Source organism: Melanotaenia boesemani, chromosome 16 (genome assembly GCF_017639745.1).
Source record: "Melanotaenia boesemani isolate fMelBoe1 chromosome 16, fMelBoe1.pri, whole genome shotgun sequence".
In the NCBI taxonomy this organism is placed as follows: Eukaryota; Metazoa; Chordata; class Actinopteri; order Atheriniformes; family Melanotaeniidae; genus Melanotaenia; species Melanotaenia boesemani.
This window is the reverse complement of record NC_055697.1, coordinates 20,288,422-20,301,227: the sequence shown is the minus strand read 5'-3', so window position 1 is coordinate 20,301,227 and position 12,806 is coordinate 20,288,422.

Here is a 12,806-nt window from a genome sequence, read left to right as displayed (position 1 = left end):
TGGAGTTACTCGTAAATATTCAGTTAACTGTTTTTTTTTTTTTTTTAAATCTAAGAATAGAGATGCTGCATAGTTAATGTGATACAGAGTTGTTGCAGAATTAGAATGTACAAAAATAACTTAAACAGAGAACAGTAGGAATTACAAACATATGCTCCCGTGGGTCTACGTTGCGTTTGCCAGATAGTGCTGGAATGGTTTTTCTAAAGAATTATTATTCCCTTAAAAATATGTGTCTTGCATTGTTGTTGTTGTTGTTTTTTTCCTAAGCAGAATTAGTCTTTGTACCTCTCGTTGGCTTTTTAATTTCCTGCCAAGTGAATGCTTTGTTCAACATCCAGTGATAAAGGCTCTGAATTTTACGGCTACAAAGCTTTGTAGTGAAGCATTTGTTTTGTCTTCATTTAGATCTCATTGTTTGCTTTTGCCTTATAATCCACCTAGAGTGGAGATGTCTTATGTATTATATACTGTTCTCATGTTTTGTTAAACATATTTAAATAAACCTCAAAATGACAAACTCTGGCTTTTCATCAATTTAAATGTGTTTAATTTAGACACTGATTTCACATAAAATCCACTCAGTTCAGCTCATGATTAATTATGCTGTATGTCTTTCTCCTTGCTGAAGCTCTTAATGTCAGAGCTCCTTCTTTTCTTTCTGAGTGGTGTTTTCCATTAGAGGGCAGTACAGAACGGGAAACAAAAATCAACATTTCAACCTTGAATTCATCCTGCACATTTAATCTGTAATTTAAATGTTTTTATGTTATTTTATTTTTTATCACAGCCCTGCTTAAATCCTTTGGGATAAATTATTCTTTCTTAAAAAGGAACATATGGCAATTGCAGTGCTGTTTCTGTGTGATTAGAGAAATCAGCTGCTTCAATTGGATATATCCCGAACATTTATTTTGTACATTTTCCCCGCTGTTTTCTGCTGTTAGAGTGACATTTTATTTTATTTTATTTATTTATTTTTTTTAAACCCTAAATTCTCCATTCCCCTCACTGTCCTCTGCAGCTCCACAGTGACCCTTACTTGCCCACAGTTATGCCTCTTTTCAGCCCAGGTAGCCTAATAATCCACCCTCAAAAAATAACCTCAGCCCTAACCTTTACAGAACCAATTCAAGTGGCCCGCTCGCTGAATACATTTGAACTTTTGCTGCATTTTTGAATTTCTTATCCGACCAGCTCTGTGTGGCTGTCTTGCCGTGCTGCTGGACTCACTTACTCTGCCATTGGAGCAGCATCGCAGCGTAAATGTTGAGGCAGCAGACAGGCAGATGAAGAATGAGACTCAGTCTGTGGTTTCACAGAGGGCTAATGATGCCTGTGGTGACTACAGGCTACAGTCAGCCCCCTAACGAAGGGAGCTGTGACACAGCCACAAGGGGTCCCATTTAAGCCAGGCGTACTCTGAAGTGCACTGTAAGCACCCTCCTTTTTTGCTTGTGGCCAAGTAAATTCTATGGAATGCCATGAATTTAGCAACCAGAGATACTCGTGTCTTTATAGTTCTATGGTTGATGTTAAAAAACAAGTCCAGCATCAAAGCGTCAGACTTGCTGCCAGTAATTGGCTGTGTAATTTGTGCAGGTTCCCAAAGAGTCTCATAAAAAAGAAGAAAGAAAAAAGTTACTAATTTCTCCTTTTTTTTCCCCCTATTATTGCAATGGTTTGGTAATTATCACCATTAGGAGAATTGTTATCATCATGTCTGCATTATTTTGTTGTTGTATTTTCACTACACAAACCACCTTTATATCATGCTGGCTCAGAGATAAAAAAGAATTAGATAAAAAGAGGATCTCGTCATACGCACTGTTAATCTCTGTGAAACCTTTAATTTTGGCCTAATATCTCCCTCCATTTTACAGAGAAACTGCAGAAGTACATGCGCATGCATGTGAGTGCATGAGCACGTGGCCACGCATGTTGGTGTGCGCACATGTGTATGTCCATATGTGTGTGGGTGAAGTGGATGATATTGAGTCTGACTTCATAAATCACCCAGACACTGATAAACTCCCCATGCACCCACACACCGCTAATGGGCAACCCTTAAGGAGTGTGAGTGTCTCGTGCGGCGTTTGATTCAACATTTATTAACCCCCTCACACACACACGGTCTCTCTCTCTCACACACGACACACACTTATTTGAGCCCCAGAAAAAGAGGGGCTTTGGTTGGTGGCATCCATAGCGTTGCAGGGTTTTGACCTGGCCGGGCTGTATTAATCATGGCCGATAGTGGTAAGATACATTTTAGCTTATACAGCCACAACAACAACAGCCTCTGCAATTCCTAACATTAGTTTCTTTCTCATAACTTATGTCCTGTCTCTAACTCCCTACTTCCCATCTCATATCCTGGCACCGCTACTCGTTATGGAACAATTTTCTGCCCCCACATCAAACACAAACACACTGCGCTTCCATCTCCTTCTCTTCATACATGTCGCCTCATAATTCTACTGTTATCACAACCTGCACCCTTTGGTACAAGTCGCACACTGCTGCAGAAGTTAATCCTGCAGCCACACCAGTGATTCATAAATAGCTTCTTTTTTTTTTTTTCTTCTTATGGAGAAGTGTATGTGTGCTTAAAATAAATAAAAGTAAAACTTTTTGGAACATATTAATACAATTGCAAGCAGTGCAGAGCTGCTGGGGAATCAGAGGAGTATCCAGCATGCAGATAGGCCATGTCCAACAGTCAGTCAAACAGATAGGCACAGGGATAGATAGCTGGATATACAGACATTAGACTGCAGCTTGGCAGTGGTATCAGGTTTCCTCCCTCTCTGTCTGCCGGGACAGGCTGGCCTCGGAGGCCCTGACACCAAGGCACCATGCAGCCAGCCACGACAGCTGCCACAGCAGCATCTAATACCAACACACTCCATGCTTTGCCACAACTACAAAGAGAACTATCGTTTCAAACATGGCATACTTTGATGCTCTTGTAATGATCTTTGTGTTTTGAGAGAGAAAGCAGGAGGACAGAGGATTCGTATGGGGCCCCCTTTTTTAATGTTTGTTTCTTTAGAACAGAGAGACTCCCGTCGACATGAGCAAGTTGAAAACGGTGATGATGAGATAGAGCAGGATTAAATGAGGAAACCTCTGAGAGGCATCAGCGTGCAACTGTGTTTTTGTGTGTATGTGTGTGTGTGTTGGTAACCTTGCATCAGCTTGGCATTGTAACCCCCATGAACTCAAAAGTTGGTCTGGAGGTCTCTAATTAAGAACGGCTGATGAACGGCCATACGTTACGTGAGAACGGCTGCCTGTGAGTGTGTATCCCTGCATGTATCAATCTGTGACTGTGCAGAGCGGTTGTCAGCATGGTAAGGAGAGTGTCTCAGCCTGGAGAAAGTGCAGGTCTAGCCTTGGTCATGTTGATGGAGGGGCGGCACTTCAGAGGCTCCAGGACCCCATGGCACCAGTCTCCCCAGTCCCCCAGACAGACTGGGAGCATCTGGGCTCTGTCAGCGCCTCTGGCCCCTGCAGACTCCGATCTATATGACGGGAGAGAGGAGTGCACTGGATCAGAGTGAGCGAAAATATGAGCCAGATTCCTCCAGCCTTTTGCAAAATGCATGCTTTGCCAGTTAGCATGTAACGTGTATGTGTAAGGCCTGATAGCAGGTCATAGTGATTAATTTTGTATGATGTGAGATGGGGATTATTGATTAGCGCCTAATGCTTGAAAAGTCCTTTTTTATAAACTGTCCAATTAGGAATTAATTAAAAATGTGCTGCTAAAAATATGCAAAGCTGGTTCTGAGCTGAAACATCGAGATACAACTGATAGATATCCTTCCAGAGTTTCCTTATGAAAGTGAGCAAGGATTTGATCAAGTGGGTATAACTCCAAAGCTCTGCCACATGGAAACTGATACACACACTTGCCAAGACTAATTAATCCATACACTAAATTAGGAATATAAATTGTGGTCCCAATTTAACAAGGTCAGCTTTAACTTCTCCCTTTACACTTTATTTAACTGTGTAGGAGAAGAAGGAAAAAAAAAAAAAAAAAGGCGCCCCTATCAATGTGCTTCGCTTATTATGATTGACGATTGATGATTAAGTCCTCCAGCTGACACACACCACCAAAGCCGGTGAGTTGGAATTGGATGTGACACATACACAGTTCTGCGTGTTAGGTAATTCGTTGACGAGGGGCCAAATTCATTTATGGAACAGCGGTATTGGCAGGCGTGGACACTCTCTGCAAAAACAACGATAATCACAGAGGTTTGGCGCAGCGTGACAAGGACTCTTCAGGGAAAGGCCCTTACACGCTGCTTTGTTGGCCATTCCTCCCTAAGATGGAGGAAAACATCCGCCACTGTTCTTAAGATCGGTCAGAGCGGGAGGAAGGACATTTATAAAAGGTGTGAGTGATGTTCTGCTTTCTTGAAATAACTCAAACAATTTCTGTAATGTGCAAAATTTGTATCTATGGAGGTTAATCTTTATTTGAGCAGCAGCAATTTTTCTTTCCTTTTTTTTTGGATTTGATAAAATAAAGGCTGATAAATCCACTGTAATGAAACATAAGGGGGACCCTGTCGCAAGCCATTTAATCTCTTTTTGCGTTCTCCATTTTTTCTGCTAATGAGCCTTATTGACAATCAAACAGAAGCTGTCATCCCCCAGGATGCAACACTCCCAGCCCCTGCGTGTTTGTCATAGTGTCCTGGCAATCAGAGCTGCCTGCAAGACCAGGCTGGCAGTTAGTGGTTCTCACAGCAGCGCTGCCTGAAAATGGCACACTTCCTGTAGAGTTGCAGCTGCCACCTCTGCTACTTCCATTACTTTCTATAGCATGCAGATGTTGTATCAACATTCCCTGCCAAGGGGACTGCAATAACTGTGAGATTCATGCCATGTTTCAGAGGCACGTCAATTTCTCAAGTGGCACAATTAAAGAGGGAAATACAGTACCAGGTTTTTCACAGGTGCTGAAATCGGAAAAGGGCTTTTTCACTTTTTTTTCTTTTTTTTCCCCCCAAAGAGAGACTGTTTCATAAGGGCTCAGAAATCCACCCGATTTTTACTGCCCTTTTCCTGAGTGGAGCTGTTCTGTGAGCCTTTGTGCGGCAGACCTGTTGTGACCCACAGCGGATATGGAAATGGGGCTAAGGTTTTATGGGCCAAACGGATTGGACACAGTCAAGCTCAAGGGGCATGAATATTGGATGTTATTTCTGCTCCCTTTTTATGTAATCCATTGCCAATACATTATTAATAGATGATATCATATCCAGAACTACTGGACAAAGCACTACAGAGGAGAACTATGAAAGGAGCTCTATGTGGCAGAGACTGTGGTAGAAAATACAGTTCTAGTGATATTATTTTATTACTGCAGTCCCCACACTGTAAATTTTAGGCTAAGTGAAGTTCATATAGAAACAAAATATTTTACTTGGGCTAAATCTTGCATTTTGAGGGTTTGGAATGCACTGAAACATTGATGAAGTATCAAATGACACCCAAATACAAGTTTAATGGATCCTGAAGCACTGGGATGCTTTGCTCATCCTTCTTGACTGTAGTGAGTGAAGTGGAAATCTTTGCAAGGATCTGGATTCTGATTCCCAGTGTAAAGTAGCAGGGGAGCTGTGTTTTATCTGATGAACAGATTCACAGACAGGAGGCTGTGCAAATGTGGCATTGTTCAAAAAACAAAAAGGGTCAGATTACCAGCTTTGAATCAAATGCTAAATTGTTCAACAAAAATGACAGACTCTTTATTTTGCTTCATGTCAAAGTTATGATCTGTATTTGTGCAGTTTTTATGAGTTACAGAAGCAGGATAAACTTCAGGAGAGTCACAGCTACTTTTTTCCTGTACTCAGCAGTTACACAAATCCTGCCTGTCCAACAGCAAATCCTGAAAAAGTACTTCTCAGCGCTGGCCATTGAGCGCTAAAGATAAACTGTTGTCCACCTCTTAGTTTTATTGCGTGTCTTGATACGGTACATGCAATAATGAAGTTAAAAGTGAATGCATTTGCCTCTAAATGAGACTTACATAGGGAGAAGATGCGTAAGGTAATATTCTCTTTTTAAGGTCAGTTCGAATTGTTTTTTCTCATGGGAAACGGCAGATTGATAAAGAGCAAACAAAACCTCTTTTCTGAATGCTTGTCCTCCATGGCCTCAATGAAGGTTTCATTCCTTTATATCATCCAGCCCAATTCCCAGCATGCACGGTCATTGTGGCTCTTTCAACTGGAGCTCTCCATTGACTGGCTCATTGTCCGGTCGCTCTTTTGTGTGCACTATCACCGGAGCACAATCTTTCACCTGAACAGCACAGGAGAGCAGCATGGATGTGGTCGCGTCAAAAAAAAAAAAAGGAAGAACTGAGTCACCCATATAGATGCCAGGCTGTGCAATTAACCCAACACTGATTAAGAAATATTTAGAACTTTAAAAACTTTCAGTGATGCGTCTTAATAGTGCAGTTATTAATCTAGATCAGATTGCCTGCATCACACAGAGATGTTCAATATTATGGCTCAGCCTTTTATTATTTTTTGAAATATAACAATGCATGAGCAGATGTTTGAAGAGTGGCCCTCGGCAGCACAAGGCTAGTTAAGATCGATATTGCTTTCAATATTTCTTTCCTTTGACAGATAACCAGTACTGAGGAAAGTCTTGATAAGAGTGGCAACATATGGATGTGGTGAGCCTTGCTTTCTTTTGATTGTGTGACCCGCTGACCCTTGCCTGTGTTTGAGAGCGAGGCAGCCACATGGTACGGTGGGGGTCTGTCAGGCTCTGGTTATGGGGCATTATTGACCCAGGATTTATAAATATTTAATGCACACATTAAGATCATGGTGGAGGGTGGCCATTAGAGTTCTCCAATAAAAGAGGCTCTCACGATGATTGAATGGTGTGGCAGAGCTAGTGGCTGTTTGTTGGGTACAGAATAACCTGCTGAGACTATGTACTGTACCTCGCGTCTGCCTGCCGGGCATCAGAGCTTTTAAAACGCACAACTGAGCACACTTTTTTTTTTCTTTTTTTTTTTTTTCAATTCAGTTTTTACTCTCAGAATTTTTCCTGTGACTGTTTTTGCTCAGTTGATTTATTTGTTCTTTTTTTTTCTTTATTGATAAACATACAGTTTGTGCAACATTGTCCTCTAAGTAATAAAGACAGCAGCAGGCGAGGCGATAGATCTAAACTTGTGTATCCAAAACAGATAATGCAACGTCAGGAAGCAGATGTGTGCCCATTGTTATCAGACGCACTGGATTATCAAGGGAATGATTTGAAGCACAAGGCAGCTGAAAATTAAATCGCTCTTTTCAGTGTATCTGTCCTTTGCGCTATCAGCAGCTCCTGGACTATCTCTTGCGGCGTGCGATTTGTGCATGCCGGCTGACATAATAAGCTGTGATATGCTGATTGCCACTCAGGTTGCTGTCATTTAATTGTGCATTAAAGGCAGAGGTTGCCTCGGACAATGTTGCCTTGATGAGAAATTGACATTTTGTGACCCGTGCTCCGCGACCACTCAGGATGCCTGATAAGATGCTCAGTTGTTTTTAAGGAGAACCACTGTTCTTCCCTCAAACACTTTTATCCTTCTGTTTGACCCACTTGATGAGTATAGATTTCACAGTGGCCCCCCTTTCAGCACTGAAACTATAAGAGGTTCAAAACGATACCAGCCCTTATAGACAAAGGATAACCTTGCTCTTTCAATGTATTGATTCTTTATTAACTAGGTGGCTTAATGCAATGAAATGAGGGATTTGAATGAGCCCCATTTGGGGTGCTTTGAATAAAAAAGCTTGCACCGTTTATGAATGACTACAATGAACCTTTGAAGCACCACAGATGCAGGATGTGCTCATACAAAGACCAGTAGGAATGTGTCACAATGTCAGAGTTCTTTGCTGAAAGAATATGAGTAAAGAGCAGTTTTAGTCAAGATAGTTTTTATTGAGCATAACATAACGTATACATTTTACACGCATAAATGGTGCTCTTTTAGAAATATAAAACACAAAACAACAACAACGGCAAAAAAAAAAACAAAAAAAAAAAAAAAAAAAAAAAAAAAAAAAAAAAAAAAAAAAAAAAAAAAAAAAAAAACTTAAACAAATCTTGAACGTGTAACAAATAGCAGAGAGATACACAAGTACAGAAAGTACATTTAAATTTAACATTCGGAGGAGATACCATCATGGGATTTTAAATACAGATTTATTTTTGTAGAAATGAAATGAAGGGTTGCCATATTTTCTGAAATAATGATAACTTATCCTTCAATATGTACCTTATTTTTTCCAAATGCAAAGTGTTGGTCAGGTCTCGCAGCCATGCACAAGAGTTAGGTACTGCTGGTCCTTTCCATGTCAGTAAAATGAGTTTTTTTGCAGTAATAATGCAGTAAGAAAGGAACTGTTGTTGAGTTGTTGTTAATTCCTTAAATAACTCAGACGTACCAAGGATAATCAGCAGAGGATCTGGCAGTAATGTAATATCTAGGATCTTTGACATTGTATTGAATACATCATACCAGTAAGTAGCAACTTTAGGACATGAGACAAAACCGTGGAGGAGTGTTGCATCAGAGGACTGACATTTATCGCAAGTCGGGGAGACATTCGGAAAAATAGTATGCATTTTTGCTTTTGAGTAATGAAGTCGGTGTATGATTTTAAACTGTATCAGACAGTGTCTAGCATTGTTTGAACAGGTGTGGATATATTCTAGTGAGTCCTCCCATATGTTAACAGGAATAAGAATGCCCATGTCTTTCTCCCAACCTTCCTTGTATTTGTTAGTGGGAGGAGAGGCAGCTAATAACAGTGCGTTATATATGCGAGAGATAAATTTGTTTTCGTGTGGGGATACATTCAGACATTCTTCAATTGTACACTGAGGTTCTGTTTCAAAATTCATCGGGTGTTTACGTACATAATCCCTGACCTGTAAGTATCTAAAAAAATTATTGCCAGGGAGATTAAACTTCCTTTGTAGTTGTATGAAAGAGGCGAATGTGCCCTGTATGTATAGGTCCCGGATACAATGAATCCCTTTTCTATCCCAGTCAGAAAACATAAAATCCAAAGTAGATGGAGTAAAGGAGGGGTTCTTTATAATAGGTAAAGAGATAGATATTGACTTAAATGCAAAATGGGATTTCACTTGTTTCCAAATGCGAATCAAGTTGTATATGATGGGATTGTATCCATATAAGGATTTATTAAGCGGGATTGGCGACAATACAATGGCAGCAGGGGAGTATGGGTGACAGTCTTCTTGTTCTATGAGTAACCATGTGGGAGTGGAATCGAGAATCTTATTATAAAAGTTGAGGGATTTAAAGGCGCATGCCCAGTAATACATAATGAAGTTGGGTAAGGATAGGCCACCGCTAGTTTTGGGTTTATGCAAGTGTTTTTTGCCTATTCTAGGAGTTTTGTAATTCCATAGGAAAGGTAACATAATGGAGTCTATCTTTTTAAAAAATGATTTTGTTAAGAAAACAGGTATATTTTGAAATAAATACAGTATCTGAGGTAGAAAAATCATTTTAACTGCATTTACTCTCCCAAGTAACGAGATTGGTAAAGTATTCCAGAATTGAACTTTCGTTTTAAATTGGTCTAGTAAGGGTTGAAAGTTAGCTTGTACGAGGGAGGAGAATTGTTTTGTAATTTCTATTCCTAAGTATGTAAATTTGTCCGATGAGATCTTAAAGGGGAAGTGCATAAAAGTTGTCTGTGGAGCCGAATGAACAGGCATTAATACACTTTTGGTCCAGTTAATACGATAGCCTGAAAATGTACCAAATACGTTTATTTTATTTAGGATAATTGGGATGGAGTGCTTTGGTTTTGTTATGTATAAGAGTATATCATCTGCATATAAAGAAATTTTACTCAAAGTAGATTTGGTCTGATAACCATGTATCTGGGAGTCTGAACGGATATTCTGAGCGAGCGGCTCGATGGCAAGAGCAAATATCAGCGCGGACAGAGGGCATCCTTGGCGTGTTCCTCTAAAAAGTCTAAAGGAGGTAGAGAGACTTTGGTTTGTTCGTACCTGTGCTGTAGGATTTGTGTAAAGGAGTCTTATCCAGTTAACAAATCTAATTCCAAGATTGAATCGCATAAGCACCTCAAACAGGTATTCCCACTCTATCTGATCGAATGCTTTTTCTGCATCGAGCGTCAAGATTGCCAGATCATCATGAGTTGTCCTCTTTGTGTATAATATGTTAAAGAGACGACGCAGATTAGAGGCTGAACTTCTGCCTGGTATAAAACCAGTTTGGTCGCTATGTATCATTGAGCTCATTAAAGGGTTCAATCTATTAGCAAGGATTTTTGCATATATTTTACCGTCAATATTTAAAAGAGAAATCGGCCGGTATGATCCCACATGTAGTACATCTTTTCCTTTTTTGTGGATCACTGTAATCGTTGCTTCAGTCAGCGTTGGTGGTAATATATTATCTAGTTGGGCCTGCGTGTACATTCTATGAAGAAACGGCGTGAGCATGTCATTGAATTTTTTATATAATTCACTTGGGAGGCCATCGGGGCCTGGTGCTTTCCCGCTTTTGAGAGACGTAATAGCTTTCTGGATTTCAGAGGAGTGAATATCAGAGTTAAGAGTATTAAGGTCATCTTCTGATAGTTTGGGTAATCTGCATTCATCTAAAAAATTATCCATAACTGAGGAATCAATATTGCATTTAGAAGTATATAATTCAGTATAAAACTGTAAAAACCTATCGTTAATTTCCTTTGGTTTAATCAGCACATGTCCCTTGTCGTCCCTAATCTTATGTATTGTCTGGTCTGCCTCCATTTTCCTAAGTTGATGTGCCAGTAATTTATGTGGTTTTTCTCCAAATTCAAAGTACTTTTGTTTGGTGAATAAGAAAGCTGTGGTAATGTTCTTTGAGAGTATTTGGTTAAGTTGATATTTTAAGTTTGTAATCTTCCTATATAAATCAGGAGATGGAGTAAGCGAGTTTTCACGATCTAACTGTTGAATATGTTTTTCTAACTCTTTGATTTGAGCTGTATTCTTTTTCTTTCTTGCAGACTCAAATGAAATTATACATCCCCTCAGATAAGCTTTAAAAGCTTCCCATAGGATACCCGGAGTAGTGTCTGAGGTGTCGTTTATGTCAAAGTATAGCTTTATTTGGGATTTCAAATAGTCACAGAATTCTTTTTCGGTCAGTAATTGAGGGTTTAATCTCCATGATTTACAGGTAGGTTCCATAACCTCCAGAAACAATGTAAACGTCAGAGGGCTATGGTCCGATGTCGCTGTAGTATGGTATTTTGCGTCAGTGGTAAAGGGTATCAAACGTGCGTCAATAAGAAAATAGTCAATCCTACTATAAGAATTATGTACTGATGAATAAAATGAATAGTCTCTACCTGATGGGTTAGCAGAACGCCACAAATCTATGATATTCATGTTCTTAAGAAATGTATTTAGGAATAAACTTGAATTGTTTCTTGGAATTTTTTTATTTGATGATCTATCTAAGTAAGGGTCTAATAGTGTATTAAAATCTCCACCTATTATTAATTTTGTCTGAGACAAGTCTGGGATTAAGGCAAAAACCTTCTTAAAGAATGTAGGATTGTCCGTGTTAGGTGCGTATAAATTAACTAAGGTTAGGGATGTGTTGTATATCTCTCCTGTGACAATGACGTATCGTCCATCTTTATCGGCTAATGTAGTATTATGAATAAAGGGTACACCTTTTCTTATTAGAATAGCTGTCCCTCTTGCTTTTGCTGAGAAAGTTGAGTGGTATACATCTTTCACCCATTTAGCTTTCAATCTACCGTGACAGTTGTTTTTGAGATGGGTTTCTTGTAAAAAAATTATGTCTGAGTGTGAGGATTTTAAATAATTCAGTACATTACCTCGTTTAACAGGATTGTTACTGCCTCGTATGTTCCAGCTGGTAAATGTCAGTCCTCCTTTAACATTTTGATTGTCTGTCATGTTAAACACTTTGGATGAATTGTATTAGTTCCCATAAAATTATGTTTTCAATGTATAGTTCCTCCTGATCATACAAATAATCCTCTCTGTTTTTGCATACATTTATACAGTAAAATGGTCTCTGCAGAAAAAAAAAACAAAACCAAAAATAGCGACCGAACAAATAAAACAGAGTACATTAACCCAAAATACCTCTGGCTAAACGTACTGTAGCCGCGGTGTAGTTTAGTGGGAAGAAAAATAAAAATGAAAATAAAGTCACTTCCCTATCTGAGTAACCTAACTTCTCTAAGACTGTTACTCACTTTGGGGATAGCTCAGTAAGCCATTTATATCAAGCAATAATCATTCAAATCAAATAGTACTTGTGCCTCGTATGGTATTAAAGAGAACAAAGTATAAGGTTCACTTTCACGGAGAGCCTTAATGCAAAGGTATGTAGAAATAATATTATTGTTGAGTAAAACAAGAGTGTACATTTGCTGTATCAAACGTGATATGCAATTACCATGTGAGCAAAAAACTCAACGCATTATATCCAGAAATAAAACTAGATTGATTACTATTCAAGCTAATAGCCTGCTGTTACTACAATGTGTGAGGATTTTCCGTTTTAGCACCTGGAGTAAAGTCATTGGATGTGTCGTTTGAGTGCGGGCTCACCGTACAGTGTGATGCGATTGCGTCCCTTTGTAGTTATGGCTTCTCGGTGCAGTATGTTAAAAGCAGTCATAGTTCAACTAGTGTGCACCATCTGCCTCTTGTATCATTGT